General features: G+C 43.8%; 1 protein-coding gene and 1 non-coding gene across 2 annotated transcripts in view; both read left to right on the top strand.

The window, feature by feature from the left end:
• The window catches only part of HS3ST4 (heparan sulfate-glucosamine 3-sulfotransferase 4), a 381827-nt gene that overhangs the window by 30203 nt on the left and 324558 nt on the right, over positions 1-27066 (top strand). The gene's annotated exons all lie outside the window — the stretch shown is intronic.
• Positions 4869-5013, top strand: MIR8936 (microRNA mir-8936). Its single transcript, NR_127926.2, has one exon. It is a non-coding gene; the product is annotated as a microRNA mir-8936 (primary transcript).

Genomic DNA, 27066 nt, shown 5'->3' with positions numbered 1-27066 from the left:
ATGTTATTATGCCATGATACCAAATACTTCTAATTCTGAACTACTGCTATGTTACTTTTCATGTGTAGCTTCTTATAGGAGCAAGCTGCTTGCCTCATGTGTTGCTATGCAACATTTCTGAAAGATGATTTTTTGTGGGAATGTATATCATAGGATGGAATGATTGCCTGTTCATCTCATTCATTTATTCTGTCACCATTGACTCACTCTTAGGAGCCGTCTTTGGGTTGTAGTTTACTTAACCACAACCACACTTGAAAAATAGCCTTTGTTTTTTATGTCTGGTTATTAACATAATACCTGTTCATTTTAGGAAATTTAGAAAATACCAAAAGCACATAGGGAAAAATTACATTCTCCCATAACGCTACTAGCCAGAGGATGTTTCTTTTCTGTGCACATACATGCATATATATTTGATTATTGATATTATCTCATATTTTGGATTATACTATATAATTTTTAACCTATTTTTGTCCACTTAAACACAGAACATTGACATATTACCATGCTACTCTTTTATTACCGCAGTGGCTTTCAATTTATTTTCTTTCTATATCCTGCAGTAAAAAAATACATTTTATATAATGACCTAGTATAAATGTACATGCATTTTACAGTTTCATGAAACCATACTTATACTTACTATTTGTAATATACTCTGATATTTTCTCTTCTTCTGTTTAAAAAGCTGGCCATGACCCACTAAAATTGGTGTCATGATTCCTTAATGATTTGTGACCCACAGTTTGAAAACTACTCCTTTACCACATGAATATGATTGGTTGTGGAGTGTTCATTGTATGGTGTGGGTGTGTTATAATGTATTTAACTGATGCCGTGCAGGTGTACATTTACATGACTATCAGTGTTTCCCTAGTCGTAAAAGATTGCAGTGAACAAATGGGTACAGAAAACACACACACACACACACATGCACACACACACATGCACACACTTTTTAGGATAAGTTCCTGGGCATACATTGGCATGTAATTACTGGGTCAAAAGGTGAGCGGTGAGCATGATTTTAAAGCTTTTGGTACACTTTGCTCAATTTCCCTCCAGGAAGCTTATAGAAATATTTACACTTTCGCCAGCTGTGTCTGGGGATGGCTGGTTCTCCCTGCACTCACACATAAAAGACCGCATTCTTTGAGTTCCCTTAGAATCTCAATCACAGGTGAAATTCACGGCCTCACTCAACAGGGAGGGGAGAAATGTCTCGGCAGAGGTTGGTCGGATCTACGACTGGAGATTGCTATTGTGTCTAAATTGTATTATGTTAATGTCCCGTGCAACATGCTGTGCAGGTGAGGTTTAACATTTCTATTTCTCATGTATGCCTCCAAAAAGAAATTCTTATTTTAAACAGTGCACGATGTATTTTAGATCCCATCTATCTTTCCATTGTCTGTGGCCGTGGGTCCTCTGATTCTCTCAGAAGGAGGACGGATGCAGGAACCGTGCATTGCACAATTTTCAGGACAGACTTCATTTCCACTGCTCACGTTCTCTCTAGGTCCACTTAGATTTCTTATTGGTACCTTTACTTTTGAGTTGGAGGGTACCATCTATGTAAGAACACGTACATACCATGGTTAGAACAATCCTACCTTCCGTTCAGTTTGCAGAAATCTCAGTTGTTTAGCAAAAAGGCATATGCAAATTGTGTTTTATTTTTCAATGGCTAAAGATTGGAAACTGCCTCAGTATATATCAGTATGAGACTGGTTAAATAAATTATGGCATGTCCACAGAAGGGCTGCAATGCACTGTTCCAAAGAATGGGACAGCACTGTGCTTATAGGCATGAAGCGATCTCCGGGGTCTATTGTGGATGACAAAACCAGGGCGCAGAGCAGAGAGTGGTGTAAATCCTTTACACCGTGAACTTCTCTTTTTAAAAAATCGTATGAGTGTATTACTTCAATTGAAAATAGGTAATGGAGGGGCCGGCTCCGTGGCCGACTGGTTAAATTCCTGTGCTCTGCTTCAGCAGCCCGGGTTTTCACCAGTGTGGATCCCGGGCGCAGACACGGCACCGTTGATCAAGCCATGCTGAGACGGTGTCGCACGTAGCAGGACTAGAGGGACCTACAGCTAGAGTATACAACTATGTACTGGGGGTCTTTGGGGAGAGGAAGAAGGGAAAAAACAAGATTGGCAAGAGATGTCAGCTCAGGTGCCAATATTTAAAAAAAAAGTAAAAAAAATAAAAAATAGGTAATGGAAAAGAGTGAGGATTTGTAAGCGTCTAAGATTTTTAGCAAAAACGTCCACCAGAAAAACTCAATTGTCTAATGTTGATACTGTGTTGGTTTTGCTTGAGAATTGTGTGCTGAGCTCTCCCAGGGTGGAGGGAATCCTTGGGGATCAAATAGGCACTTGGAAAGAGTTCACCTCTGAGAATGTCCACTTCCGCCCTGTCTACACCTAGGGAGAACCTGCGTCATTCAATCAGACTTAATCCATTTAGAGGCAGCCTCTTCAAAGCTGAGTTATGCCAGTCGGTACATCTCATGACTAGAATTATGATCGGCTTCTAGGGTTGCTGATCATTCAAGTGTTTTATGGAAGACTAAAACTGGGGAAAAACACATGCACGCACACACACACCCATGCACACACTTTAAAACGATAAAGTCAGTATTTATGACTTCAGCATTATGGACCTCGTGGAAGAGCTGGGGTGGGCTTGAAGAGAGAGGGTTTGGCTCAGCGTGGAGACCCTGGAAATGTGTATTAGATGCTTCACACCACTTGTCACCTGTGTTTAATCCTACTCTTCTATTCTGATTGGATTTTGAGTAGGTTTATGTTCAGGTTTTAGCGTCATTCTGACCCAGGCTCAAATCTCAGATCTGCTAAATCCTAACTCTGTGACCTTGGGCTAATTGCTTGGCTTCTCTGAACTTTATTTTTTGATCTTGCAAAGTGGAAAGTGTAATACCTTTGCTATAAGGCTGTTGGTTGGGTTAAGGGAGATAAATTATATAAAGTGCCTAGCCTGATGGCAGCCCCTTGGTAGATACTGATTAATTGATAACTGTGTCTCGTTATGATGATGTTCTGGGAAGAGAGGCCTTCTGTTAGGAAGGTGTTAGTGGGAATTAAAGAAGATCTCTGCAAGGCTGGGAGGGCGAGAGCAACAACACTTTCAGGAACAAAGAATCAGAGACCCAGTGGGGAAAGCAGCTGTACAAACCAAGATTCCAGAAGAATTTCTCACATCTCTTTCTCAGTAATGATAATTAAATTTAAAATCCTTAAAATGTCCTATGGAGTTTGGGGGGGCATCAAGGAAGAATCTGGAGAGATGGGGCCCCACTGAGGAGCCAGGCTGGGAGCAGCAAATCAAGGAATTCAGCGGGGACAATAGGAGTTCATTTCTGGGACCTCCCTGAAAAAGTATCGGGAAACAGTGCTTGGAAAATGACCCCAGACATCTAATGGTTTGAAAATTCTGTGGTTTCTTTTATTGGCCACAACTTCTGTACGTATGCATATCAGCCCTCCCAAATCCCAGGCTTCCTATACACTTCATAGCACTCCTGCCTCATTCTGATCCAGGAGATGCAGAAGGCATGGAACACATTCAGCTTCCCTCGTGGTGCCAGGAGTCCCATCCCATCCTCGTTTGATGAAGTGTAGTTCGGTTTAACAACACTGCCCGGGCAGACAGGGAGGCAATAGAAAGGAAGTTCCTTTCTGGGATTTCAAACCCAGAGACAGATTTCCAAGTACAAATTAGGGATGCCTCGTATTGTAAGAGACTTGAAGCCTCAGATTCTCACTCATTTCCTTTCCCTTCCTGTTGTCATGGGGACTTCTTTTCCCTGAGTTATTACATCTTGCACTTCAGCAGAAATTGTATTGCTTCGGGACCATCGAGTCTCACGTGGGACATTTTTCACCGCTCGTGGTGTAATACACAGAGGTGATTTCTTTCAAATGATTTTTGCTTGAAGTGGTTTTCAATGAATTGAGAAGGGTAAGAGTATGAATGGAGGACCGAGTTTCGAGCCTCGGGTCCAGGCATGGAGCATCTCCCCTCAGCCTTGCCAGAGTGTTAAATGTGGGCTGTTCAGTTGCACTGATGGCACATAAATAGATAGCTATCCATTTTATTCTCTTGTTTGACCATGAAAGAAAAAAAACGAAAACATTATGTAATGCTATAATCTGTTTAAGTCTCTTCCAGATCACTTCTGAAAGTTTTATTTTATTTCTGAAATGGAATGTTGGAATGTTTTCATCAGAAGGGAATAGCTATTATTTCTCAAAGGTGGAGGTTAGTTGTTGCACTGGGGAAACGGTTAGACAAAGCAATCTCGAGGACAGCGTGGTGGAGTCTAAAATTACGCCCTGGGTGTTGCACAGGCAGCCTCTAATAGTTATCTATTTTCAGTGTCTTTCAAGGCTCTTGCATACATGGTGTTTTCTTTCCTCTTGTTACTTTGAGCTCAAACAGTGAGAAATTTGACACTAGAACACTTTCTTGGGTTCTTTGCTTCTTGTTTCATTTTATTCCTGTTCTTTCCTTTCCCTCTCTTCCTCTTTCCTTCTTCCTGTCCCCCCTTCATCCATCCCTCCCTCCCTTTCCCCTCCTCCCTTCCTCTCAGGATGGGGCCTCCAAAACCAGCTTCAGGTTCAATAATTCACTAGAAGGACTCAGAACTCAGAAAGGCTGTTATAGTTGCGGTTTATTACAGTGAAAGGATACACACTAAATTCAGCAAAGGAAAAGGACACGCTGGGCAGAGGCCAGGAGAAACCAGACCCGAGCTTCTGGTTGTGCCATCCCAGTGGAGCGGCACGGACAGTGCTAATTCTCCCAGCAGTGGTGTGTGACAAACGTGCTGAGTGTTGCCGATCAGGGAAGCTCTCTGAGGCTTGGAGTCCAGGAATTGTGTTGAAGGTCACTTGTGTAGGCCTGGAGTGCCCACATGACTGACCTTAGCCACTCGGTCTCCAGGTCCTCCACCCTCCAGAGGTCAAGCTGATATGGGCTGGCCCAGGGTCCCAGGAAAACAGAAACAGCTGCTCATTGTCGATCACATTGTTCGCATAAACTATTTGGTGTGGTCCAGTGTCTCAGTATACAGAGACACTCTCATCAGGCAGCATATTCCAAGGGCTCAGAGGTTATCTTCCAGCACATGGTCAAGGCCCAGTCCTTTCTTTGGAATGTGCACGGTTTGGGCACCCCACGCCTGCGGAGCAGACCCTTTAACGTGCGCTGCCATCCCAACACGACTCGAGGTCAGGCAAGTCCAAGCTGCTGGGAACGTAAAGATGCTTCCTTGTATTATATGCAAATCTGAGAACTTCCTTGGGACTAATAGAAGATTTACACTTCTCTCTTGGCCGTCCCACAGTGAGTAAACAATGTTTTTAGGACCTGCTTTGGAGGGAGAAACCTTTTCATAATGTTTCAAAGGAGCAGGGAGTGTAATCATTTTGCTGCACTTCCAATTGGCCTCTCCTGATCCAAGATTGGGATAGAGAAAGGTCACAGAATCCTTAAGCGATGTGACTAGAGATGGCCTGCCTTCTCTTGGAATCCAGGGAACATTTCAGTCACAGCAACTGGATCAGGCTTTCTGTTTTTCAAACTTATGTCTTTAAAACAAATATTGTAGTTTTGCCCCTCCTTTCGTCTTCCTCTCACTCCTCTCCCTGCCCTCCCAAACCCTAGGGACCAGGTGAGCATCAGGAAAAATTGCCAAGTGGGCCGTGCTTTTTGGAGGCACTTTACTTCGGCTACCTTTTTACATTGTATGAGTTCTTTCGACACACGTCTGCTCAAATCAATTGATATTCTCATCCTCACCGACTCATTTGATGAGCCACCTTGATATGTCATCTCTTAGGCTGACCCTTGTAACTCTGCAACCAAACCGTAGGAAATGCATGATTATTTTCATGCTAAGAAGCCCCGGAGAGCAACAGGTGTTTCCTTTTCTAGCTTTTCACAGTGACACCCATTGACCTTCAGCTGACATTCTGGGTGTCACAAAGGATGGTCAGAACCTGGGTGATCCCATGGAGCTCTTGACACCCTGAAGAAGCCTCAAGAAATGGCTTTGCCAATAGTCTTGTGCAGTCTCGACCGATCTAACAATAACAACAACAAAACCTCAAAGGCACCCCACTGCTTGAGTGGGATCAGTTAGATTTCTGGAGGGAGGCAGTGCAGCTGGGTTATCAGAAGCCGTGTGTTTTAATTGTTGGTCTTGCTCCTGCTCCTTTCTAGCTGTGAGACCTTGGGCCTGTCACCTACCCTCTCAGGCTTTCTGTTTTCTCATCAGTGACACGAGGGTAGCAATAGTAGCTACTTTCTGGCATAGTGATGCTGATTAGGAGGATAGAGCACAGAAGGCTTTTAGCAAGGTGGTTAGCACACGGTAAACAGCCGTACAATGGCAGTGTTATTATTGGCAACATTTGTAGTAATAATAAAAGTAATACATCCTGATGCAGCTGTGGATCACGACACCTACCTTGTAAATTTATGGGTGAAAGGTGCCTTCCCAATAGATGGTCTCTGAGATCCATCCCATGTAGGGAATTTCTAGAACCTTCTACCTAGGCTTCCTCTTCCTCTAGGATATGGGGAAATGGAGACAATGGATGACGTATTTTAGAGTTTATCAAGATGGAAGCACTGCATCTTATTGTTTAAAAAAAAATGGTGATGTGAGATACACTTTAATTATCTTTGGTTATTGTTATTATTAATTTTGAGGAAGATTAGCCCTGAGCAAACATCTGCCACCAATCTTCCTCTTTTTATTTTTGCAGAGGAAAACTGGCCCTGAGCTAACATCCATGTCCACCTTCCTCTACTTTATACATGGGACGCCTGCCACAGCAGGGCCTGGCAAGTGGTGTGTAGGTCTGTGCCTGGGATCCGAACTGGTGAACCCCAGGCCACTGAAGCAGAATGTGCGAACTTAACCACTGCACCACCGGGCTGGCCCCTCTTTGGTTATTATTTAACTGAGTAATCTTGACTCTCTCCATCCTGAACCTGAGTTCGGATAACTGGACTTGTTGGATAGTCTCCTCATCAAGCATCTTGGTGCAGGGTGACAGGGGAGTCACCTGTTTGCCAGTGGATGCTTTGTATGAGCTGACGCTGGACATCCCTCTGTATTTGGGGCTGTTTCCCCGTGTCCCCGAGTATCACGCCTGGTCACGGGCATCGCATGTTACAAAGCAGTGAGTGAAACTCTCTCAAATGGCTCAATTCTCTTGGTGCAGAAAGAAGCTATATGAGATTTTGACTTCATTCTAGGGTCCAGGGTTAAACATCATGGTGTTGAAAAAAGAGCAGTGGGCTGGAAGTCAGTTGGCTTGGATTCTGGTTCCTGTCTTGTCTCAAGTTTTTTGTATGAATTTTGGGAAAAAAATCACTTCCCACCTCTGGGTGTCAGCATCCCCCTCTGAGAAAGGGTGGGGAAGCGGGGGAGACCAGATTAGTGAACAGGTGAGTGCAGCAGTGTGCGTGTGAGTTAGGCTGGGTTCTTTGAGCTCAGAAGCACTGGGCAGTGGTGTGTAATGGGTTCTTGCAGGTTGCCTAAGTTCTAATCCTAGCTTGGCTGCTTACTGTCTGTGTGACCTTGGACAAATTACTTAACCTTTCTGTGCCTCAGTTTCCTCTTTTTTGAAATCTAGATACTCATAGTACCTATCTCATAGGGTTACTCTGAAGATTGAATGGGTTAAACAAATGTACTGTGCTTAGAATGGTAGCTGGCATGTATAATAAGTGCTACATGGATGATAGATTGTATTATTAAGTGTGTGAAGATTAAGTTCACTCCTACAAGGAAATGTGCTCTCTCTCAAAATTTTTTAAACCGTGCCTCTCTTGGTATGTCTTTATAGATGTTTATTTACTAAAAGAAAAGACACAGGGCCATGTAATCATAAATGGCAGCTGATGTATGGTGCTGCTGCAGGACTGCAATGGGACTGTGGCTGCTGGGAGATTTGGGGCCTCACCCAAAGACACAGCCCTGATTCCTTTCTGGCCCGTTGCTGCCCTTTGCACTGTGGGCTCAGTGTTGTCAGAGCTTATGTTTTGCAAGAAAAACCAGAGATATGAATTTTTATAGGAAATCTCCCGGGTCTTTTTTTTTTTTTTTGGTGAGGAAGATTAGCCCTGAGCTACCAGCTGTGCCAGTCTTCCTCTATTTTGTACGTGATTCGCTGCCTCAGCATGGCTGATGATTGGTGTAGGTCTGTGCCCAGGATCTGAACCTGTGAACCTGGGCCACTGAAGTGGAGTGCGTGGAACTTTAATCACTGTGCTGCGGGACTGGTCCCCTCCCCGTTTTTTAGATTGTTACAAATGTATAAAATCAGAGGATAGGCCAAACAAACCCATCTCTGCAGGATTCCCAGCCAGGTCTCAGAGACCTCCCTCCTCGTTTGTTGGAATGTGGACCCAGGCCCTCAGAGGGGCACAGCATGACTGTGAGCGTGTAGGCTTGGGGGAGAGCGAGGACTGGAAACCAGGCCCCTAACTCCCAAGCCCAGGGCTGCTTGCCATACAACCATTTACTCAACACATGTGGATTGTGTGCTTCTGTTCCTGGCACTGTATGAGGTGCCGGGGTACAGCGGGGCCCAGGAAGGGTGCAACTCTGCTCTCTGAAGGAATTTACAGTATGGTGGAGCACTCAGCCACAAGCAAGCGAACAATCCCAGGCCTTTCTGGTTTCCCTAGGAGGCCACAGCGAGTGTCACGAGCAGACCTGCATGATCAGGACAGGTGAGGTAGTGAGTTCAGATGGCCTTTCCCGTGTGACACAGATGTATACCAACAGAAGTCTTTGAGAGAGAGAGAGAGAGAGTGCTAGAAGCTGAAGGGGTCACCTGATGGTGGGGATTTCAGGCTTTGTTAAGGTGAGGTGAGGGGGCCAATGGCTACTTTGGCCCAGTGAAATTTTCTTGTGCGTCTTATGTCATTGCCCCTGGGACACCCATGCCAGGCTATGGAGGGCTGACCCTACCAAGAGCCTGTCTACAATGCAGTGTGCTTTGCGGATTCTGAACGAGCCGTTGGTTTAGAAAACCCCTAGCAGTGTAACTGATTCCCTAAGGTATTGCAATGAGTGCACTCCCGACATGCATGCACTGAAGAACTTGGCCACCAGCCCCTTGAGCTCTTGCAGAAGAAGTCTCATTCCAAGCCTAGGTAAGAAGCCAGCATGCTCCACCTGCCCCAACATTTAGGCCATCAGCACTACAGGACATAGTAGTCTACAGTGTTTGGATAAGTCGGGACTCTGTTGCAAGTGACATCCCCTTTACCCACAAAGGAATTTATTTCCTCAACTAACTGAAAAACCAACATTGTCCAGAGGTTTCAGGCCAAGCTGCACCCAGAGACTCAAAACCATCAGTGTTCTGTCTCTCTCCAGTTCTTTGCTGTGCTCTGTGCTGGCTTCCTTCTCAGGCAGGTGTCCCTTACGTGTGGCTGCCAATAGTTCCAGGCTTACTTGGAAATGGCCTGCTCACGGCAGAGGAAAGGGAATGCTGCTTTCTCAGTAGATTCAGTGGACGTTCCAAGACTGATTCTCATTGGCCCCAGTTGGGCTGCATCCCATAGCCCTGGGTCTCCTGCCACCCCTGGAGCTAGGGTGAAGGCGGCCTGCCCCAAACAACACAGACTAAGAAGAGGGAGGGATGTCCCCAAAGGAAAACTGGGGTACTGATTACTACAACATGGAAGAATAAAAGTTAGGCAGAGAGGCTCTGATGGGTCAAAGTCTTTGCCTAAGATCTTGGACCAGTTTAATTTCCTTAGTCACTAAGTTCAACTTCGCAGTGCTTCTCACAAAGGCCCCTCCGTCTCTCCTAGTCTAGGCTTTCATCCCTTCATGCCTCAGAGCTGTCTCCAAATAGGCCTCCTCATGGTGTCTGAGCAGAAATCAAAAGATATTTTCCAAGGCTGTCATCGTCGCGGTTCTCCGGAGAAACAGAAACAATAGGAGACAGAGAGAGAAAGCTAATGACTGATTATAAAGAATTGGCTCATGTGATTATGGAGGCCAGGAAGTCCCACAGGCTGCCACCTGCAAGCTGGAGAACCAGGAAAGCTGATGGTGTAGTTCATTCTGAGCTTGAAGGCCCAAGAACTGGGAGTGCTGTGGTCCGAGGGCAGGAGAAGATGGATGTCCCAGCTCAAGCAGAGAGAGTAAATTTGCCCTTCCTCCATCTTTTTGTTCTATTCAAGCCTTCAACGGATTGGATGACGCCCACCCACACTGGTGAGGGCAGATCTTCTCTACTCACTCTACTGATTCAAATGCTCCTCTCTTCTGGAAACACCATCACAGACTCACCCAGCACTGTTGTACCAGCTATCTGGGCATCCCTTAGCCCAGTCGAGTTGACCCCTAAAATTAACCATCACAAAGGCATAGTAAGGGAGCTAACTGGAGCGGTGGCCCAGAACAGTGTTAGAAGAGCATGTCATTGAGGATGTGACCACTCTTGGTCATAATGTCCTTACAGAATGACCTTGGCTCTTTAACTGTTGGATATGATTCATTTGAAGGGAGAAAAGAAACTGTGCTATATGAAGTCGCTTATTAACATCTATGAGGTGGAATTCATCATATGAATTTTGAGGATGTTGCTGTGAGATTACGTCCTGTACTGCACAAATGAGATTCCTAGCACTCACTGGATACTCAGTAAGTGTTCTCAGATTACCTCGAATCTAGACAGTGCACTCTTGTTTGTGTGATCACTAGGAATAAAGCATTGCCAATTAAACCATAACAATCCTTTTGCGTTTAGAATTTTCACATTTTGTATTTATTGAAAGAACATGCTTTATGCTTGGACATTATCTTCTATCACTCTTGTGATTCATGTATTGGAAAAAGTAAATGCACTGAGTTGGTTCATGTATTCCTCAAGTTTCCTTTTCGGCGTTCGACTCTAAGTCACCCCCAGGTTGCAGTGTCCTTCCCTGGCATGCTCTTCATAGTACTGTTCATAGTTCCATCAAGGCCATTGCTCTTGCAGCATTTTTTGCAGAGTGCTCATTATGGTCCCTGGAATCTTCTTCCAGGCTGCTACTGGTTTTGGTGCACAGGCCCAGGCAGTAATAATATGTCATGACGACTATGAGACACATTTTTATTTCAGACAGGTTGAAATGTGAATAAAAATATCCATTTGAGATTGATGAAATATGGTATCTTGCTCACTTTTCTCTGCTTCTCCCATCTTTACTAATAGCAGCACCAGGGCAGCAAACCTTATATTGCTCACTGAATTGTATGCCCTTTCCTGATATGTGCAGAAAGTGTGTGGGTAACTGTGCCTTCTGTCCTCTGCTCATTGTGTCTCCTCCAGAAAATCTTCCCTGCTGGCAGCATGCAAAGTCAGTGTACAACAGGTAAGCCTTTATGACTGTCAACTCAACTCTCCCTCTTTCCCCATCACTCATTGTGTGCCAGACACACTGGCTGTCTCTCTCTGTTAATTGAAAAGCCCACGCTCCGCTCTACCTCAGGGTCATTGTCTTTGCTCTCTCCTTCCTCAGTGGTTCTCAACAGGGGCAGTTATGGCCCTTCCTCTTGGGAAATGAGTGGGAACATTTTCAGCTGCCCCAATGACTACAGAGGGGACCTTCCATAGAGATATTAGGTGGGTGGGGTCAAGAGATACTAAGTGTCCTGCGATGCTCAGGACAGACCCACATAAGAAAAAAATCCCACTCCATATGCCAATAGCACCCCCTTCAAGAAAACCTGCACCTCAGTGACTCTTGCTCTTAGCTTTGCCTGGTTGTCTACCCCTTGTCACTCACTCACAGCTGAATGGTCTCCTCTGGAAGTGTTCAGACTACAACCTGCATCCATAGGCTGCACCCCTGCTTCCTCCAGCCCTGGTCACTTTTTATCATGCCACTTTGTTTATTACTGTTGTACATTTGCCACTGCCTGAAGTCACCTTGTTTATCTGCTTACTTCATTATTGTTTGTTTGTGTCCTTCCACTAGTGCATATACTACCAGAGAGCAAGGATCTTGCCTATTTTGTCTACTGCTGTATCCTCAGCATCCAGGAAAGAACCTTGCACTTGATAAATATTTATTGAATAAATGAATGAACAAATGAAGACTTAGAATTGTCTGCTAATTATCTGAAGCTTCTAATTAGACAGCTGCTATTTGTATCTGCCCACTTTCCCTGTCTCCTCTTTAGTGAGTGACATGCTTAAAAAAACACGAAACAAGCAACTCAAAAGACTCACCAATAGTTGGCTGTCATAGTGACTGCGATTCCTGCTCCTGTTTTCTAAGGAACTGTGACATTGCTCATCATTGTCAAAGTGAATTGGCTGGGTGATGTCTTAAGCTGATTGTTTCCTGAAAAGAAGCAAGACTCCCTGGACATGTCTGTCTATTTGGGATGGCAATACATGGGGGAGATTATGATGTTGGTTATTGAGAGATGTCCTTTCCACTTAAGCTTTCTTTGAGAATCCCAGTGCAGGTTCACAGACCTTTAGATTACAGGGGAACAATGTATTCCAGCTTTGGCATCTTCCTGTAGTTGAAGTGATTAAAGTAATGGTATCTCTTCAAGGCTTCCTCCGGAAAGATAGAGATGAGACCCAGGAGAGGCTGTTTAGCCAGTGCTCATGGCTCCTTCTAAGCAAAGGACATGTTTCTGTCTGTTGCCTTAATATAAATATTTGCCTGCTCTGAACAGGTCCAGTCTCTTAGATGGAATGAGCCTCAAAGATGGAATGAGCCTTAGGTTCCAGCTGACTCCTTTGATGGATGGTGAATTAACTTGGTCAGGGTGGGACAAGTAGTTAGAAGCAGAACCACGATTAGCAACCAGGTATTCTGGTTGTGGCTCCTTTCATGTAGAAGAGTCTTGTTGATTTTGTGGTGGCTGATTCAAACCACGCAAAATGAAAGGATAGTTAAAACAATGATCACTCCTTTGTGGTAAGCACTTTCCATGCCGTTTTCTCCCTCCATCCCAGCAACCTATGAGGACACTACTATGTTATCCCTTATATAGATGAGGAAACTGTGGCTCAGAGACGTGGAATGACTTGCCCAAGGTCACACAGTGGCAGAGCCAGGGACTCACATATTCCCTGACCTTCCAAACCTACATTCTTAATTGCTATAGTGGATGGGGTTTCCCCCTCCCACCATTATTTACTTTTTAATCTCTCTGTTTACCAAGATCCATGGGAAGGAAGAATGTATGAGTAAATATGGTTGAAAGATATGGTGAGAGTTTCTTATTACTAGATTTTTAGTTTCTGTCTCGAATCTGTCACTATTACATTTTTGATTATACTATACGGTTTGTGTGTGTGTGTGTGCACTTTACTTTTGCGAAAAGTCTTTAAATTGAAGAGATTTCTATTTTTGAATCATTTGTCTTCTTTTCTTCCCATGCAGGACTTTAGCAAATGTTGCAAAATTCATTATACACAGACATTTTTCCGTTCCATTTTGTGTTTGAACATCAGAGATGGATCATAAATTGTTTTTTTTATTACTTTAAATGATGTTCTCCTCAGTCTTTTTTGTTTTGTTTTGTTTTGTTTTTGTGTTAAGGAAAGCGTTTACCTTGCCAAGATTTGATTTTAAGTACCAGCACTGCATTTCCTTAAAGGATGCATTCGAGAAAGAAGAGGGAAGAAAAAAGCAATGGGTCCAGGTGGTAGGACTCTATGTAGCCAAATAAAGTCCTCAGTCATGAAGAGCTCTTCTCAATGAACTTGAGTGAACTTCAGATTGAATCAAGTTTTAAAAATAAAAGAGGCTATTGTATCATCTTTGTGTGAAATCATAGTAAAATATGCTCTGCAGCTTCTAACGTCCTCTTGCCTGTATTATTTCCTTTAGTTGATTCAGCTTCATTCAGTGAGGTTCGTTTCTACTGTGAATGTGTCTGGCCCTGTACTAGGTATTGCCATGTGGGGCAAGCACGTTTCTTGCTCTCAAGGAATTTGTGTTGTCCTAGAGAGGCGTGGATACATAAAGAAGTGCGTGTTCTGATAAGGTGTCTCTGAAGCATAGTGGTGATATATTGGCCATCACTCTCAGTGGCAAGTGACAGAAACCAACTAAAAGGAGAATTTATTTGCCTACATAACTGGAAAATCGATAGGTTTGTGTAAATATTCAAATAGCTGGGTTTGAGTGTGCAGATGCTCCCCCTGCCCCCCAGTCAGTCCCTTGGCTCTTCTTTCCTTCATGTTGCTTCATTTGTGGACAAGTTCTCTCATAGCGGCAAAGATGTTTCCAGCAGCTCTATGCATTCATCTTACTGGCTTAGGGACCCTGGGTGGTAAAGAGGAAGCATCTTTCCTAATAATTCTACAAAAAGTTTCAGTGTTGATTTGGATTGGACCCAGTTGGGTCTTATGTTCACCCTAAGCCAACCACGGTGATCAGGAGAATAGGCTATGCTTATTGGCCAGGTCTGAAACATGGGTAATCTTGGGTTCTGGGGAATGGGGTCAACCACACCAGGAAAACATGACAGAGAGGGGTGGCTCCCAGAGGAAAGTAGGGTGCTGTTAGAAGAATAAAGGGGAATGGAACCTGGGCAAGTAAAAGCAACAGAGGTCTGTCATGCTTCTCAGTCATTCAGCCTTTTGAAAGGCTCATGTACTATCTTCTGTAGCACTAGGCTGTTTCCATGCTTATCAGCCACTGGGTTCTCTTTCTGCTCTCTGTGTACAGTGTGTGGTTCATGGTTTGAGCCTTAGCATCTGCCTCCCTTTGTCTCTGCTTCCTACCTTCTCAAATGGGAATGCTTCATGGCTTCAGTTGTCACATATGCAAAGGGTGGTTTTGAATTCTTTATCTCTAGCCTTGACCTTTCTGACAAAGATGTGCCTCTGAAATCTAACGCTTCTCTTGCACCACCTTCCAGTTGTGTTACCTTCACATCAAAGTTTACATGTCACAAACCCAGGAGATCAACTGTTCCATAAAACCGGAATCCCAGTGAGCTTCCCCAAAGCCCCAGGTCATTGAAGGTACCAGAGAGGTCCACAGTTCCCAGTTGCCACCTCAACATTCCAGACAGTTAACTCTTAAGATGTGCTCCAGTAACGGGGCAGTCATGGGAACCTTGCATGTTTCAGCGTGAAAGAGACAGTGTAGCTTTCTGGTGGTGAATGCATGGGCTCCGAGGGCTAGAACTCTGTCTTTGAATCTTGGCTTTGCACCCATCCTCTCATCTATGTGACCTCGGGCAAGTTATTTAACCTTTCTGTCTCAATTAGCTCATCCATAAAAATAGGGATAATATTAGTAACTACTTAAGAGTGTTGTGTGAATCAAATGAATTATACATCTAAAGCACTCAGAATAGTGTTGTCACATAATCACTTTAAAAATGTTAGATATTTATTTTGGGAGCAAGATGAGGTGTAAATCAATTAATCAATCAGTGTATCAGGGAAGTTGATATCCTGTAAGACAGCTCACTTTTTGGTTTGATGGGTCTTCCTGTACTACTGACTCCCTCTGACTCTCACATCCTGCTCCACTTTCTTCTTCTGTAGCTATGCAGAATGTCTTATTGTTCTAGAACATGATAGCTTTGCGAATATTTCCCGTCATCTGTATCATCCCATCTCAGTGTTCCCTTCTTCAGGTTAGGTAGTCTAAATTCTTTGGTTGACGTTTTCTAGGCACTTGCCCACTCTCCCTGTTCCATCCTGGATCCCTTCAATTTTGCCAGCATTCTTCTTCAAATGAAGTGTGCAGAAATGAATTCAATATTCTATCTATTGTCTGCAGAGCCTATTAGAAGGCTCATCTTCTCTGTTGTTTATACTCTACCTCCATTAATATAATCTGACTTTGAATTGCCTTCCTTAAGTCAGCTGCATCACACAGTTGACTAATATTGAATTCTGTGGTCAGTTAAGACCCCTAGGAGGCATACTTTTTCATTTGTTGAGATTTTGACCAAATGTCTTTTATGGTTGCATTTTTCAGTGGGTCTAGACATTTGCCTGAAGTTTGGTTCTGCTGCCCAGCACACTGGATAAGCAACCAGCTTGATGTGAAGTGCATGATTGATAAGCTGCAGATGTGAGTTAGGATTAAGTTCAGCTGCTGTATATATAGCAGAAACGTTCCAAATCACAGTGACTTAAAATAGGACAGAAGTTTATTTTTCTTTTCAATAAAAGAAGTCCAGAGTTAGGCTTGGTCTAACGTAGTCCATAATTTCTCCATACCATTAGGGACTCAGGCTCCTTTTAGCAGGTGTTTTTCCATCTTTAATATGTTGCCTCAGGGTTCAAGATGGCTTCTGGTATTCCAGCCATTGCATCCATATTCTAATTGAAGGAATAGAGAAGAGCGAAAGAAAGGCACATTCCTTCCTTTTATTTTTTATTTATTTATTTATTTATTTTTGAGGAAGACAAGCCCTCAGCTAACTACTGCCAGTCCTCCTCTTTTTGCTGAGGAAGCCTGGCTCTGAGCTAACATCCGTGCCCATCTTCCTCTAGTTTATACGTGGGACGCCTACCACAGCATGGCTGCCAAGCAGTGCCATGTCCACACCTGGGATTCGAACCAGTGAACCCTGGGCCGCCGAGAAGCAGAACATGAGAACTTAACCGCTGCGCCACCGGGCCGGCCCCACATTCCTTCCTTTTAAAGGAGTTTTCCTTGAAATCTTGAAAAATGCTTCTCATTGGCCAGGATTTAATCACATGGCCATGTCTAGTTGCAAAAGAGGCTGGGAAATACAGTCTTTCAGCTGAGGAACTAGGTACCCAGATGAAAATAAGGGTTCTGTTACTAAAGACGAAGGAGAGAAGGTGAGTTGGGCATTGTCAGTCTTGGCCACACATGTGTTGGTGATAACATTTTGAACAGGATCAGGCATTGGCTCATGCGTTGCACAGTTAGAGGTCTTCCTGAGAGTGGCTCTGAGTAGATGATCAGTCCATCAGCATTTCTGAAATCTTTGTTCTCAGACCATCTGTATCCGATTTGCTAGAGATGCTTATTGAGGATGCAGAATCCTGGGCCATGTCCTCTATTTTTATACACATTCAATATTTGATTACTCCCTTTAAAATTGATTTTATCGAAGCATAATTTACATTCAATAAAATTTACAAAATTTAAGTGTGACGTTGATGAGTTTTGATGAATGTGTGCAGTCAAGTGCACCATCCAGATGTACAGCACATGTCCATCATCCAAGAAGGTTCTTTTGTGCCCCTTACAGTCCCCTCCACCACTGTGGCCCCAAGAAATACACTTTATGTCAGTTTATTTTTGCTTTGTCTAGAATTTTATATAAAAAGAGTCATATAATATGTAGTCTTTTGTATACCATTAAAACTTGAGATTCACTAATCTACATTTTTTTTGAGGAATATTAGCCCTGAGCTAACATCCACCACCAACGCTCCTCTTTTTGCTGAGAAACGTTGGCCCTGAGCTAACATCTGTGTCCATCTTCCTCTCTTTTTTGTGGGACCCCTGCCACACCATGGCTTGATAAGCAGTGCGTAGGTCCACGCCTGGGATCTGAACCAGCAAACCCTGGGTCACCGGAAGCAGAGCACATGAACTTAACTGCTATGCCACCAGGCCAGCCCTTAATCTACATGCTTTTAATAAAAATAAGCTCTGACTTGTCTTAACCATTGTTTCATTTGGTTTTAATTTCTTCATCTGGTTTCTGTAATATCATGGGACAATTTGTCAGATGTTGTGTTCGGCAAATATTGAAACATAAACTATCCACTGCATACAGCCTTTCCCCTGCATTTTCCTCTGATTAAGTCATTTCTTCATTCTTCTTATCATGCATGAGTTGCTTATTACATATGCTACATTGTTCAATGGACCTACCTTTTGATTCTAAGCTTACTCCATGTCTATTCCATTAGTCTGTGTGCTTCTTAAGGCCAGTGCCTCTTCTTTGCTCCTTATTGAATCCCCAGTGCCTATGACAATATCTGGTTTGGTGAGAGAAAACGTCTTTTCAAGTGACTTGAACACAGAATGTTGCTACAATTGTTATAATATGATGTAAAAGTGCTATAGGGCAGCAAAGGAATGTGGCTGAGGAAATTCAGAGAATGACTTGTGAAGGTTGTCATCTGGACCTTGAAGGAAATTTGCTAGGCAAAGAATGGGATTAGAGCATCGTGAATAAAGCAATTATTGTGCATGAAAACATGGAGATATGAGTGGATAGAAGTTGCTTGAGAAGGAAGGAAGAGTTGCCAGTGATCAGAGCATGTGGCGTGTAGCAAGCAAGGAGGGGATCAAGCTGTCAGTCAAAAGTTCATGTTAACCATCACAATTAATCAGAACACAGTGATAGAAATTGATGGCTGGTGTGGAAAAATACTCTCTGCATTATTCCTTGATACCAGCATTACTCCTCTTTCCATAGATTTCTGGCCAGTAGAGGCTGCGGAAATGACAGTCACGTAGCCGAGAGTGCTATTTCAGAAGGCAGAGACATGGTTCATTTTCAGCACCATGGGTTGTGGACAGCACCTGTTGTATCCCTGAGCTGTTGCTGCCTTCTACAGGCCAAGACTTTTGGTTTGTCTCCATGCGGGACAGGCCTCTCAACCTGTGGTGGCCGAGCACCAATGCTTCAGAACCAAAAAATAACAAGTACCCTTACTCGCACAAGGGCAGGCATAGCCTTTGCGTTTCCTCGTTTAATGCTCACAGCTCTTCTCGGGCAGATGTCATTTTGGCTTTTCTTTTAGAGGAGAGAAATGAGGATAGAGAGATGAGATGAGTGGCAGATCCAGGACTCAAGCCTGGGTCTTCCTGACACCGATATCTGCACTCTTAGCCGCTACACTTGTCTTCCAGTGGGCACTAACAGACTCTTGTGGAAGCCTTCAGCCTCCTTCAGATGCTCAAGCATGGATATGCCCTCAGGGGAGAACCAGCATTGCAGATAATTTATAGTTGTAATCTGGCTAGGGCCAGCTCAGAAATACTGGGAATGATGGGAAGAGAGAGGGTTTTCCTAGCTCGCTCCCTCCTGAGTTTGAAAGGGCACTCTCAGATAAACGTGTCAGCTGGCAAGCAGGTGTGTGCATCTGAAATGTTCTAGCAGTTGCACCTGTGAAAGGGAAGTTAGTAGCATCCAGGAATTGTCTCTCTCTCTCTCACACCAATAAAAGTCTTTGAAGCTCCAGTAGAAAAAAACCCTCAGCTACTTTCTCACTAATTTCATTTATAATTATACTTCCCTAATGGTTGTCTGGGAGTTGGTCGGTGGGAGCTCCATCTCCAAGTCTGTGGGAGAGATGTGTTGAGCTCTCCCCAGAGTCGCTGGTTCCTGGCTGTGCTTGGATGAGCATGCTCACATATGGCATAAGCATTTCTTTCTTAATGGTTGCATGCCACTCCTCCTCACTTTAAAATGAGCCCACACTGTGCCCCATTAGCTGAAATTGACATGATGGTTATTTTCAATGCCATTTCTTTAAAGAACTCAGTCTCACTGTGCATTGCTAGCTTTCTCCCCTTGCTAAGCTGAATGAAGAACCCCTGGGAAAGTGGGGTGGCAGCTTTTTGGAAGCTGCTGAGCCCAGCTCCTGCCTTCCCACCTTCACATCTCCAGCTCAGAGAGCATCACACATTATACAGACATTAAAGCTTCCTCCCTCAATGCAGAATCCTCTGGAAATCTCAGAATCAAAAAGCTCCGTGATAAAAATGCATGAAGCAATGTCCTTATTGGTAAACTTACATATCCAGCTGAGATACTGCACATGATAATGCAATTTTCTATGCAAAAAGGGTTTATCTCCATCTAAATATTATTCCAAATCATTATTCATTCTGGAGAAGTGATTGCTGTCCTAGGTTAACTGATTGAACTTTTGGAACCAAAGCTTATCTTACTGGCTACTGCCTGACTTCTTGTAAATTGCCATTAGATTGGTAGGAATGAATATATGTACACTCCATTAGGAAATATTAAAGTTTTTTTTATACTGGTTTAGAATAAAAACAGGATTAAAAGGGGGCATTTCTGAGATTCAGTACAGCATGAAATTGAAATCTTTTTGGCATATGAAATATACAATATGAATATTCTTCCCATTTTTTGATAGCCGAGGGGGTTAGGAAGAGTGGAAAAACCACTCCCAAGTTCACCTGTAGATGCTGAAACCGGAGAAGTGGGAAAAACCCATTTTGGTATTCCCCAAGTCTACGTCTATTAATTGTCAGATTCTTAAGCAACAACAACAATAAGAAGAATAAAACATTTCTTAAGCTTAAGTATGTGTCAAGCACTGTCTCATAGGCTTGTCTGTTTATAGGCAGATTTTTAGAATTGTTAAAAAGCTGGAGCAAGACTGCGTTGGTTTCAGATTCATATTCTGCCTCTCACATGAGTTTCGGCAAGCTCCTGTTCTCTCTTTGCCTCAATTTCCCACTTTTAAAAGGGATAATAACAACTTTATTACCTCATGAGCCTGTTAACAGAATTAAATTATGTCATAGATGCAAAATGGATCCTGAAATATAAGAAGCTCTAGATAGATGTTGGTTGTTGTTATTATATTATTATTATCGTCATTATATTTTGGTGGCTTTTCAAAGACCTCTGTGAGGTAGATATTATTAATCTTAGTCCCATTTTCCAGATGCTGAAATTAAGGTTAGTAATGTAGAAATTGATCATTTCCTGAAGAAGCAGCAGGAAAAACACATACTTTTCTGGTTTGCCTTTGTGGTGTAACAAACTCAAAAAATTTTGTACCATAAAGCAACCACTGTTTTCTTAGGTTCATGTATTCTGTGGAGAAGGAACAGAATGGTGCACAGCAACATTGGCTTGTCTCTGCTGCACAGCTTCTGGGGCCTCAGGTGGGAGAACCCAAATGGCTGGGTGCTGGAATCCTCCAGCAGCTTCTTATTCCTATTTCTCAGGCCTGGGCTGGTACGATGTGAAGGCTGGGTTCAGCTGGGATGGTTGATTAGAATCCCTCATGTGTCCCCTCCGTATGACTTGGGCTTCCTCACAGCATGGTGATCCCGGGGTAGTCACACTGCGGCTCAGGGCTCCGAGGGTGAGTGTTCTAGTGACAAGGGTAGAAGCCACATGGTCTTTAATGGCCTAGCCTTGGGAGTCACATAGCATCACTTCCTAAACTAGGGGTCAAAAATGGTGAGCCTGCCTAGGTTCACGGTAAGGGGACACAGACTTCCATTTTCCATAGAAGAAGTGTCAGAGACTTGGCAGCTGTGTTTTATGGCCACCACACTACTGTTGAGACTTGCTGCTACCTTTGTGTCTCGGGATGGACCGCCATTACTCACTGCATGCGATACGTTGTAGCTCTTGAAAAGCTCAGAGTATGAACTGCTTGAGGAACTTTCTGAGTATTGATGAGCTCAGCCCTTGGTGGTACTGCCGTCTTGAAAGCTATTTGCATTCACACTTACACAATTCCTCTCCTGTGTATATTCAGGTTCCCACTCACTCGCCCTGCCCCCATGTGGGGGTGTGTGTGCGCGCGCGTGCACGCAAGTACAGTATCAGCCTCTCCTGTTTTCGTTATTCCATCATGTTACTTCGCCCTCCTTTTCCCTTCTACTTCTTTCCAGTGGATTCAGTTAGTTCTCTGTGCTGCCTTAGCAATAAAACAGTTCCCTCCACAGCATTAGAATGAGTCTCTCTCATTATTTCATTTAGATTGTTGTGATGTTTGAAAACTTGAGGGCAGGGCAGGCAGGAGGAAAGGAATGTTAATTTGCAGGGAGTCCCTGTTGTGTGGTGGGAGTGCTGCCGAAGAGGAGCCAAGAAGCTGCCACTTGATGTACTCGTGGATACATAAAGAATTGATGAAGTATGCTTAAAACCGCATAACCCCAGTGTCCGCTCATGCCGGGACTCATGACCTTACAGGAGGGGGCGCTGTGTAGGTCCTAGCCAAGCCCAGTTTGAAATGACCGATTGCCACAACTCCTCTTGTCCATTTCAGAAGAGATATTTCCCCTGAAAGTGTGTGTGCAGATGCGGGTGCATGTCTGTGTGCTCACGTGTATATGTGTGTGGCCTCATTCAGTTTTCCTCCATACTCTCCAATTATGGAAATGCTCTTTCATTGTGGTCATCACTGGGAAAATGCAGTAGGTGGCAGAGGCTGAGCTGAGGATCCTTATAATTTGACTCACAGAATGTCAGAGAATGTTACACAAACCAAGGAATTAAGCTCTGTGAGTGCCAGAGTGACACTGATTATGTAGGAATGACTTACGAATAGTTACAAAGCACTCAGGGTTTTTGTTAGTAATCTGTGTTTAGAGTCCCCTTTCAGGAGTTTGAAATGTCATCAGGTAAGTGAATAGTGCTAACAGACCTGCATTACATTCCTGCTTCACACTGTGCTAAACAGGAATCATGTTTGTTACTAGACTGAAGAGCATCTCGGTGAAAAAAAAAAAAAGGACTGGTGGGGAGTTAGCAGGACTAGATTTAAATCTAATTGTCTTTCCTGTTTTCCTCTGCTGTTTGGCTCACACACAGTGGTAGTATTGGTGGGGAATGAGGATTAGACTGTTTGCTGGAAGGCAGAGTGAGAAAGGGCTGGTTCTGCTGCCCTCGGCAGTGATCTCAGCCGAAGATGGATGGAAGGAAGTCCCAAAGTCATTATGCATTAGATGGTTAAAAAAAAATGGCTTTCCTACTGTGTTTCTATGACTAGAAGTTTTAAATCTACTCCACGGCTTTCATTTTCTTTTCTTTTTTCATCCTAAGATTAAATCTGGGACTGTTTGAAAGCTTCCAAACCAGAGAATGATTCAGACCAGCTTTGGGAAGACAGGTAGAGATTGGATAGGACAAGCCTTCCCAGTTCCATTTACTCTCTGAATAAATATGTCGCAAAAAGAGGAATTTCATGGAAGACTTTTGGGGTCGCAGTCACTAATTCTGCCAACTAATTATCAAATCAAGGTGTCGGGCCCTTCCCCAGCATTGCCCAGCTGACTCTAGATAATCTAGAGTTCACAACTGCCAATGCTGGCTGAGTGGGCCAATGGAAAGCTATTGTTAGTAACCTGGAGACATAAAATGCAGGTGATTTCGGGGGTGCAGACATGCGTGCTCGGACAAGAAAGACTATCCTGCACATGAAAAATGAGATCTTAGAGTTGTGCAAGAATGAGGGGAAAGTTTAGTCGTTAATCACATAGGTCATAATGAGGAGAGGAAATCACCGTGATGAAAGGGTTTGTCTGAATGGATTATAGGCAAATTCAAAAGAAGGAGGAAAAAAAGCAACAAAGGGCATTGCTGGTTTGGGAATTGGGCTCTTTAAAAATCCTCAATCATTCTCACAATCAATTTTGCATTTCCTCAATAGCCACGTGAAACAGGGCTCTCTCTTTATTGTCTTAGATTAACCACTAACTGCAAACCATACATTAAATGAAGTATCGAGTATTTGTCTTCCAGAAATACACTTGAACGTTGTTTATTTCCCCAATAGGTCTGCTATGATGCATTTAGTTGCCATATCGCTAAATACTTACTGTACTTTAATATCTGCACCAGCTACTCTCTAACTGCCTGACTTAGGAAGCAGCTGTGCGGGGGCCCCACAGTTACAGATAGAGTTTTTCTCATAAACTGTTTAATTGTTTGCTTCTGGAAACAATTAGACTGACGGTATTATAGAGTGAGTGTTGTATTGCAGCTGGCAATCCCCTTTATGAGTTTTCTTAGCAAAATACCATGTTGACATATGCTGGGCCCACACAGAAAATTCAGTTATATGGCGGCCTGATCTCCAAGGGAAATGTGCTCAGCAGAAGTTTCCCGGGGAAAATGACACCGCCAAGGGGAAGTCGGTCTGTAAACCAGTGCTCTCCTGGCATGGGTTGCCTCTGATCAGACTGGCACTGGGTGTGGACCAGTGGTTCCTCCCCACTCTGTTGCTGGGGGAAAACCCTGACTCCTTCTTCAGAGCTGAGTGAAAGTGCAGTGTGTGATGCTTCAGTCATGACATCTGTCCAGCCCTGCAGGCTTTCACGGGGCCGCTGGCCTGCAAAGCCCGGATAGGTAAAGTTCTTTAGGAAGGAGGCCGGTGTGCTGATATCTTTGTTTCACAGACCAGGTCTCCTAACACAACTGGCCAATGGGGTGAAATGGCCTCCCACCTCCCCAGTGAGGGTGCATTTCCTTTGGGTGTTTAGTTTGTGGCAGACTTTGTATTTTGTGCTTTTCATGCACGATGATCTTATTTAATCCTCACAAGCACTTTATGAGTTTACATTCTTCTTCTTATTTCTCTTTGACAGATGAGGACACTGTGGTTTAGCAAGTTAAGTGTTTTATCAAAGATCACTTAGTGATGATGCGTGACAAGTCCTAGTCTCGAGCCCAGGTCTGTCTGGCTCTAAACCCCAGGCTTCTAGAGGGAATCTTAATAAGGACAAGAGATTTCTTATGCCCAGTGTTTTTTTTTTTTTTTTAATGCCACAAAGGCCAATAAAAGCACCAAAGAAGTGAGTTCCACTCATTCATTTCATTGATATTTCCTCCTGCAGTAATCAATGTGTTAAATTTTTCCATATTTATCCAGCATCTGCAATGTGCCAGGCACAGTGGTAGGCATGGGTGTATAGCAATGCCTTCATGAAGCTTTCAGGTGGAGGTGAGTGGGATGCATAAAATCGACAGGAAAACAGAAATCTAGACAAAGCAATTTCAGACAGTGAGAATTACTAACAAGCACAGTAATGTGATAATTACTGACTTGATTGTCACTCTTATGATTGAGATGGTTGAGATAGGCTTTTCTAAGGATATTTCACCTGAGTTGAAGCCTGAATCATGAGAAGGAGCTAGTCTTAGAAAGAGCTGCGGAAAGAACAAGTTCAAAATCCCTGGTAAAGGAATGAGCTTGTTGTGTGTAGGAACTTAAGTAACTCCAGGGTGTCTGGACCAATCCTTGGCAACTATACCTAAGGCCCTGGTGAGGAACCTCCAGTCACACAGTCCATCCATCCCTGCTTCTGTCCATCCATATATCCAGTGTCCATAATCCATCCATCATACATCCATTTATGCATCCCAAAACCATCCATCCAACCATCCACCTAGCATTCATATATTCATACGTTCCTATATCCATATAGAAACTGTCCAACCATCCATCCATCCATCCATCCAACAAATATTCATGCAAGGCTGCTCCACAAGTCCCATTGCTTGACATTGGAGCCCCAGAGATGAATAAGACATGATTCTTGCCTTTAAGAATTTCAAATACTATTAAGAGAGACAGAAATTAATACAAATAATGTAAAACGTGGGTTCAAATGTAATGTTGAGAGTACTAAAGTTGCCGAGAGAGGCAGTGATGAGCTCTGTCGGGAGTCAGGGAAGGCTTCACTGAGGAGGTGACATTCGAGGCATGTTTTGGAGAAGGAGCTTTTCCAGGTAGAAAAGGAGGAAGAGGAAATGGCATGCCCAAAGGCCCAGAGGAGGGTAACCCGAAGCATGCATGCGGGGCATCTAAGGGGGAATGGAGTGAGACCGGGCAGTGCTGGGAGGGGAGGATGACCTCTGTATTCTAGGCCAGAGTTCAGGAAATGGAAGCCACAGGTTACATTGGGCTTGCAACTCTGTGTTGTTCAGCCTGGACTGAACAAAGCTTTTAAAAAGTAAATCCATTTCTCGGTTTTTAATTAGGAGATCTCACACACAAAAATCCAGATTTCCAGCTTCTCTTGGAAAAATTTGGCAACACTGGGCCCACCTTCCTGCAGGGTAACAGTGGGCTGGCCGTCCAGTCAAGGCTGCCCTCTTCTGTTGGGGCGTCTGTTCCCCGGGGGCCTAGGCCTGCCCTCCCTGTTTCTCCCCCTGACACTGCAGCTGAGTATCAGTTTTCCTTTGTCATCCCACTTGCATTGTTGTTTGTCTTAGAGTAAAGAGGAAAGTAAAATACTTCTTTTCCTTCTGTCTCTATTAAAAGAAGGCATACAAAAGCTAGACTGAGAGGTCTGTCTGTTTCAAGAAAAGTGAGAGAGAAAACATATTTCTTTGTAGAAGTGAAGACTATTCCTTCATCTTTAATATGCAAACAAAGTATGTCAGTGTGGGAAGGATGCAACCCTAGGTGGCATTATAGAAACACACACACATGCACACACATGCACGTGCCTGCCTCTTTCCTTCATGTGGCCTGTTTGGCCCTGAAAGACATTGGAGCCTATAAGACTTACTGCCGGCCTCAGGGAATCTGGAAGGATTTTAAGCAGAGGCGTGACATAGGTGGTGTTTGATCAGCGATGGAGTAAAACCACTCTGGTGACAGTGGGAACACGGATGATGACGATGGTTTTGCAGTGGGAGGTGAGGGGACTGGGCAAACCCCCAAATAGAAAAGCTGTGACCGTTATGCAGTTGAGGAAAGGTGTCAGTCTGCATGAAAATAGGACAGTGGCAGGAGGAGTCGAGAGCAAGGGCAAGAGTGGAGGTTTAGACAGGACGTGAAAGTGATAACTCGTACGACAGCCATTTGTACCCCTTCCTCGGCTCTCATCTCGCCCCAAATCCGAAGCCAGGTCTTCAGATTCAATATTGACCATAAACCTTCCTGTGGCAGAAGAGCGTCTGCAGCCACTGGAAACCTGCAGCATATCCTCGTGGTGAAACGGCTCTGTTGGTAAAAATGCTCCCGGTGTGAAACAGATGTCACTGGTGCTGGTGCAAAAAGATGAGGAAAGATAACGAATTACAATGGAGTTGAAAACACTGTTAAAAAAAAAAAGAAAAAACCTAACAGCATAGCACGGCAAAGGAGCAAAACTGTTTTGAAGCTGCGTATCTTTCCTGCACCTGATGGTGAAAGCCTGTGAAACTTTCTACTTCGTTGAAAGCATCCAAGCAAAATTTGTTACAGTAGCTCCCTTCAGCTCTCATCCTATGAGTATGTCTTCTATATATAATGAGATCAAGAACACGCTGAGGGCAGGGATCTAGCCATATGTTTCCTATATTATTTTAATAA

The sequence above is a fragment of the Equus caballus genome, chromosome 13, assembly GCF_041296265.1.
Source record: "Equus caballus isolate H_3958 breed thoroughbred chromosome 13, TB-T2T, whole genome shotgun sequence".
NCBI classification, from domain to species: Eukaryota; Metazoa; Chordata; class Mammalia; order Perissodactyla; family Equidae; genus Equus; species Equus caballus.
The sequence above is the reverse complement of the archived record's forward strand: the minus strand, read 5'-3'. Positions and strand labels throughout refer to the sequence as shown.